This window comes from Macaca fascicularis, chromosome 7 (genome assembly GCF_037993035.2).
Source record: "Macaca fascicularis isolate 582-1 chromosome 7, T2T-MFA8v1.1".
In the NCBI taxonomy this organism is placed as follows: Eukaryota; Metazoa; Chordata; class Mammalia; order Primates; family Cercopithecidae; genus Macaca; species Macaca fascicularis.
The window spans coordinates 119,351,825-119,359,465 of NC_088381.1; the positions used below are offsets into that span (position 1 = coordinate 119,351,825).

At 37.7% G+C, this 7,641-nt stretch overlaps 1 pseudogene; it reads left to right on the forward strand.

Moving 5' to 3' along the window:
* Window positions 1-6,292: 6,292 nt before the first annotated feature.
* Window positions 6,293-7,430, forward strand: LOC102116434 (protein SET-like; annotated as a pseudogene).
* Window positions 7,431-7,641: the final 211 nt, after the last annotated feature.

Consider the following 7,641-nt stretch of genomic DNA (forward strand, 5'->3'; position numbering starts at 1 on the left):
GTCAACAACAAATCCCTCTGTAAGTTTTCAGAATTTATCCACCTCAATGTTAAAAGCTGAAAGAAAGAGTTCTTTGTGTGGAAAGTGAAACCATACTCCATCCTAGGTTTTTAAATATAGTTGCTCACTTCCTTCAGCTCCAGTTAAGCACTGCTGACCTTTCCCAAAGTATTCTTTTCTGGCCTCCACTAATAGCAGAAGATCTAACCCACTGCTGATAACAACACACATTATAGGATTTTGAAAGCTGAAAGTAGTAGCTCCATGCAAATTGGAGGTTTTTAAAAATTCCTTTATTTTAAAAGTTTAGGCATAATCTGGGGTGAAAGTTCATGTGTTCCTCGTAGTTAAAAATTCTAGGTCAAACTCTGCATGCCACAGGGAATCATAAAAAAAAAAACCTCTGTTCTTCCTCCCCCCACCACCATAAATCAGAACCAGAGAATTCCCCAGTGAGAACATATCTCTCATCTTTCACTCAGAACAAAAAGCAGCAGTACAAAACATGAACTGCATGGTGTTTGCTACCCTTGGGTGTCAGCTGCTAGCATGAGCATTGCCATTTGTATTCAAGGGATCTTTTATTCCCAGTTGCATGAGCCAAGCCACAGGGCTTGCAAGAATGCTTGGGATGCTTCTTGTGGACTCAGGACACAAAGAATCTGTGGTGTGGCTCTGAAATGGGAACCACTAAAGACAGAAGAACTGAAAGGGATGTTTATTATGTTAGTAAGGACATTGCAATTCATGTATGCAGTATGTATGTATGCAGAAGACTCTGTGTGTGTGTGTGTGTGTGTGTGTGTATGAGGATATGTATATGCTGACTTTTAAAGTCTCTCTCTTTTTTCAGACAACTGAGGTTATTGTTTTCTACATATAACCCAGAAGAGTGTCAAAATGGCTTAATGGGCAGTGAGCCATCATACCTGTGGTTGGCCAAATTCAACAAGGGAATTGTAGAATTAGAGAAGGGGCCTGTGTTTTTCTTATTAATGGTTAAGCCGTTGCCCCGATAAGAGATTTTCAAAGTTTGCAAATAGGAAACTAGTCACCCAAGCTGGAAGTCCTTCCAAAATCAACTCCCTATTTCACTCAGTATGAGCAATTTTAGTATGCCAGTGGCTCTAACAGAAATTGTTTTCCATGAAACATGCAAATTGGTATGTTTTCAACTCATTCTCTCTCTCCTAAAAACACTGCAGAAAAGTCACCCACAATACTACCCGGTACAGAAAGGGGAAAGTTTGAAACATCTTTGTTTACATCAAAGTCAGGGAAACCATTTCATACTCTGAATATTCTTGAGATGATTAATGCCTGCATTGATAGCACCTCTTTCTTTCTTTCTTTCTTTATTTATTATTATTATACTTTAAGTTGTAGGGTACACGTGCATAACGTGCAGGTTTGTTACATATGTATACTTGTGCCATGTTGGTGTGCTGCACCCATCAACTCGTCATTTACATCAGGTATAACTCCCAGTGCAATCCCTCCCCCATCCCCCCTCTCCATGATAGGCCCCGGTGTGTGATGTTCCCCTTCCTGAGTCCAAGTGATCTCATTGTTCAGTTCCCACCTATGAGTGAGAACATGCGGTGTTTGGTTTTCTGTTCTTGTGATAGTTTGCTAAGAATGATGGTTTCCAGCTGCATCCATGTCCCTACAAAGGACACAAACTCATCCTTTTTGATGGCTGCATAGTATTCCATGGTGTATATGATAGCACCTCTTTCTTAACCAAGGTTGCAGTGAAAGTGAACTTGAGTTTATAGTTCGTGGTTCGTAACTGAAACCTCATAGATTCAGGTCTACAGAAATAGAGCTGATAATACAAACAAGACCTTGAATTTTACCTGAAGTTGGTGATAGACTCCCCTTAGCTATTTTCCCTTTGTTTATTTTTTCCAAATTATAGATGAATTTACGAGCAGTTTAGGGTAAAGGAGACCCTAAGGATAGATCAGTTTTCCTTAATCCCATGTAACTAACAAATAGAGGTCATATGCAAGTAGAATAGCTTTTAGGTGTCAGGCTAAAAGAGTTCTTGATGAGATTGCTCATGTGGAGAGAAAGTACCCCTTTTAAAGTCATCCACTTTGCAAGGGTACCATTGAGCTGTGTGAGCTAAATAAGGCTTGTACAGTTACTGCATTACTTCCCTTCCAGCCCTGGAGACTATAAGCAAAGGAAGATACTTCCTTATTTAATTTGATAATGGTGCTAAATGAAACAAATAACACATAACGACAAACTCTTTTGAGTTAGAGAATCAAAAGAAGACAAGATGTATTAATAGCAGAAAACATTGAATGAAGACACAGTAATGACTCTGTTGTTCAAATTGATCCAGTTCTTTATTTACAGTATTGAAAAGATAGAGAGTAGTGGAAATGCTGCCTTTGGTGATGGTTCAACCTCAATGGATCAAATCCAGCTTCATTTATGGCCTGACCATACACACGGAAATGATGTCTAATGTAAGGCTCCCCTGGCAGTACTTGTAATTTACAAGATTGATTAGTTTTTCCTCTGAAGAGCTGTTAAATGTGATTAATTCAACTGAAACTCAGGAAAATTCCCTGTTTTCTTTTGCAAACAGAGGTAGAGGAATTCACAATGATCTGGAACACAGAATCATCAGTCATAAGGTCAGTCCCCTGCTTTGACCTTTGCCAAATGGTGAGTTGACTGACTTTTCCCAGTATGAAACACGAGGACCAATGCCTGACACTCAAATGTGAAGATACCCAGGGCCCATGTTAATTGTTAACTTCGTGATTTCTACCCCAAACATAGGGCTTACTTTTAAGCATCTGCAGAAAATGATTTTTATTGTCACATGAAACCTAAAAATAACCATAAGCTTGAATACTCTGATCATTGAGCTTGGTTAAGACACCAACCAAACTGCAGTATTGCGGTCACGGACAGCCTCTGGGAGGAATAGAATTCTGTCTGCCCTGGGTGCTGGGTATATGAATAGGGCTGGGAAAGCAGGCAAGTCTAAGGTCTCCATGGAGCTCAATCCAGGGGACAGGGCCTATCCTGGGAGCCTGATGGAAAGTTTCCTGTCCATTTCTGTTGCTGGCCTTGCTTTCGTGAACAGACAATTCACAACAAATGAAATAGAGATGGCCCTTAAACATGAAACTTGTTCACACTCACTCATAATTAGAGGAATACAATTAAAACAACACTGAGATACTATTTCTTGCCTGTCAGGCTGGCAAAAATTAATAAATTTTACAACACATTCTGTTACATGCATTGCTGGTAGGATGTCAAGCAGGTACAACCTTTTAAAAGTGAAATTTGGCATTACTTTACAAAGCTACATGTACGTTTACTGTTTGACTCAGAAATCTCATTTTAGAAATCTAGCCGAAAATTTACTTCCAATGATGTGACAGTACATATATACAAGATTGTTCATTGAAGCATCATTTGTAATTGCAAAATATTGGAATCAATCTAAATGCCTACAGATAGAAGAATGATTGAATAAAACCATGGCTTATTGATACATGGAGTACTATGTACCTGTAAAAAAAAAAAAAAAAAATGAGGAAAATCTCCTAAAATAATAGGTAGTGATTTTCCAGGACATACTTTTAAGTGAAAAAAGTAAAATGCAAAGAATATGTATAGTATACTATGCTTAATGTAAGAAAAAAATGGAATACTAAAAGCATATACACATATCTGCTCATTTGTGCCTAAGTATGCTATGCCTATTTACATACAGCTTCACTAAGGGAATGTGTTGTAAAATTTATTAATTTTTGCTAACCTGACAGGGAATATATACAGAAAAAATCAGCCAGGGGTAATGAGATTGGTTACCTACAGTGGGTAGATGGAAACAGGGTGGAAAGAATGGGAAATGAGAACAGAGTGGTAGGAGCAAGGTATGAGCAGAGCAGCACTTTTCTGAATATGCCTTTACTATATAGCTCTGACTCTTAGAACTATGGGAATGTCCTCCTCTCCCATTATAATTAATTAAATTCAATGCAGATGCTAAGGGAACCCCAAATAGAACACAACAGTAAGAAAAGTAGCGTTGAAAATAGTATTTTGATATATACTATAGCACTAAAGACTACTGTACACAAGTATTATAAAACAAACAGTATGCAAATATCTTAATCTATTAGGTAAATACTCATGGGGATATGCTTTAGCAATTCTGAAGCTACGTATCTACTAGGACTGAACAAATAGATAAATAGATAAAACAAATAGATAAAAACATTACAAATAATGAGAGCCACATTTTTCAAGTAGAAGAAATAAGTTAAAAATAAGGAAGGGGGAGGAAGCTAGAATAAACCCTATAGTGTTAGAATAGGAGGTATCAGCATAAACTCATGATTTTTATTATGTACACAGATGGCATAAAGAAGGAAATTAGATGTATATATACATATGTAATATACAGACACATATTTCCTGTACCTCATGACATCCCACTATCAATGAGCACGTCTAGCATCTATATTTTGGTTATTAAATGCCATTCTTCAATGAAATGAACCAGGGTTGCCTGTAGAATTGGTTGACTCCAGGATTGAGCCAGTGAAATGATAAGAATAGTCTGGAACATCTTGTGGTGCCAGAAGGTAAGGAAGTACTCAAAAACTGATGGGGACATGCTGGAAGAATGTAAGAAACTTGAAGGGGTTCCTTTTGTAGTAAAAATAGGAACAATTTGAGCAACAACAATTAAAAAATTGTAATAATGGATCATACTCAAAAAATTAAGTATCTATGGCTCTAAATTGATATAAGTAATTGAATGAATAATTAAGAGGGTAAGAAAGGACAATTCTTTCTTACAGTAGGATTCTGATTAATAAATGTAGAGGAAATTATTTAAATAAAAATTATTCTTAGGCAAATAGCAATAACTGTTTAGATAAGAACCATCATTGGGCACTGAAATTAATGAGCAAAAATATAAGAAATAACACTATTTGCATAGTCTTAGATTTTCTCTCCGAATGATTACAAAGGGAAAAAAAATGTCTTTTTGGTAGGAAAACCTGGCATGCATCACCTTACCCAAGTCATCAAAGTTAATATCACCTAATATTGTATATCTCTTGATATGGACACTGAGAAGGGCACAACATCTCCTCTATGTTATTCTTGCAAAAAAGTATAATTATGAGAAATTATGGATCAAAATCTAGGGAGATTTTTCAAAATAACTGGCTAGTGGGCTTCAAAACTGTCACTGTCGTGGGAGACAAAAAAGAGTAAGGTGCTGTCACAAATTAGAGAACACTTAGGACTCATGACAGCTGAATACAACATGGAATCCTGGATCATACCAGTGAAAAAGACATTAGTGAAGAAACTGGCAAAATTATTTCAGTAGGGTCTATGGATTAGTTAGTGGTATTGTATCAATGTTAATTTCCTGATTTTGATCATCTTACTAAGACTATATAAGATGTGGTCAGGAAAACTGGGTAAAGGATATCAGGGATCTCTGAACTTTGCAACTTTTCTCTAAGTCCAAAATTATTTCAAAATTTAAAAATTAGGCTGGGCATAGTGACTCATGCCTATAATCCTAGCACTTTGGAAGGCTGAGGTGGGAGGATCACTTGAGCCCAAGAGTTCGAGACCAGCCTGGGCAACATGGCGAAACCCCATCTCTATTTAAAAAAAAAAAAGAAAGAAAGTGTAAATATTAAACAGAAATAGCTGGTAAAGAGGAACAAAGGGAAGTACAAGTAAACATTTGCTTTTTATTAGACACCTTAAGAGTCCAAGTCTTGAATTTTTACTACTGAAAACAGTACGAACTACAGACAATCATGTTTACTTTAACTTAAATCATATTCAAAACTATTACTAAATAGTGCTAACTAGAACCTTGGAAGGGCAGAGGGAAGGGGAGATAAGGAAAGATTTTTTCTAACCAATACGAAATTACAGATAGATAAGAGGAGTAAGTTCTAGTGTTCTATAGCACTGTAGGGTGACTATAGTTATTATTTATTTGATTTTTTGATGGCTACAAGAGAGAACTTTGAATGTTCTCAACACAATAAATGTTTGAGGTGACACTAATTACCTTGATTTGATCATTATGCATTGTACACAGATATTGAAATATCACACTGTACTCCATAAATATTTACAATTATTAAGTGTCAACTAAAGAAGACTATTCATACTAAGAAAATGCTCTTAAAAAATGACTCTGAGTTTTTTGCCTGCTTCCTGATGAGCGAGGAGACCCGTGATCTGGTTCTTGGACTACCTTAGCCGCATGGCCCCCAAACACCTGTCTCCACTCCTGCCTCAAATGAAGAAACCAAGACCACCTCTTGCCCTGAGGCCAGAGGAGACATCGACCTCTGCAGGCTTGCCAAAGAAAGGAGAAAAAGAAGAGCAAGAAGCAGTTGAACACATTGATAAAGTACAAAATGAAATAGACAGACTTAATGAATAATCCAGTGAGGAAATTTTGAAAGTAGAACAGAAATATAACAAACTCTGTAAATAATTTTCTCAAAAGAGGTCAGAATTGATTGCGAAAATCCCAGATTTTTGGGTAACAACATTTGTCAACCATCCCAAAGTGTCTGCACTCCTTGGGGAGGAGGATGAAGAGCCACTGCATTATTTGACCAGAGTTGAAGTGATGGAATTTGATGACATTAAATCAAATTGCCAAATAGATTTTTATTTTGATGAAAATCCTTACTTTGGAAATAAAATTCTCTCCAAAGAATTTCCTCTGAATGAGAGGGGTGATCTGTCTTCAAGGTCCACTGAAATCAAATGGAAATCTGGAAAGGATTTGACAAAACGTGCAAGTTAAACACAGAATAAAGCCAGAAGGAAGAAGCAGCATGCGGAATTAGAGAGCTTCTTTGCCTGGTTTACTGACCATTCTGATGCAGGTGCTAAAGAGTTAGGAGAGGTCATCAAAGATGATATTTGGCCAAACCTTTTACAGTACAACTTAGTTCCCAATATGGATGATGAAGAAGGAGAAGGAGAAGATGATGACGAAGATGAGGAAGGAGGAGAAGATGATGAGGAAGAGGAGGAAGGATTAGAAGGTATTGATGAAGAAGGGGATGAGAATGAAGGTGAAGGGGATGAGGATGAAGGGGAGGAGGATGAAGGTATTGATGAAGAAGGGGATGAGGATGAAGGGGAGGGAGAGGAGGATGAGGGAGAAGATGACTAACAGAATACTGATGGATTCCAACCTTCTTTTTTTAAATTATTATGCTTAAAGTTGTAGGGTACATGTGCACAACATGCAGGTTTGTTACATAGGTATACATGTGCCATGCTGGTTTGCTGCACCCATCAACTCATCATTTACATTAGGTATTTCTCCTAATGCTATCCCTCTCCCGGCCCCCCACCCCTCGACGGGCCCCAGTGTGTGATGTTCCCTGCTCTGTTTCCATGTGTTCTCATTGTTCAACTCCTACCTATGAGTGAGAACATGCAGTGTTTGGTTATCTGTCCTTGTGATAGTTTGCTGAGAATGATGGTTTCCAGCTTCATCCACGTCCCTGCAAAGATTCCGTCTCCTTTTGAGATGGAGTCTCACTCTGTCACCCTGGCTGGAGTGCAGTGGTATGATCTTGGCTCACT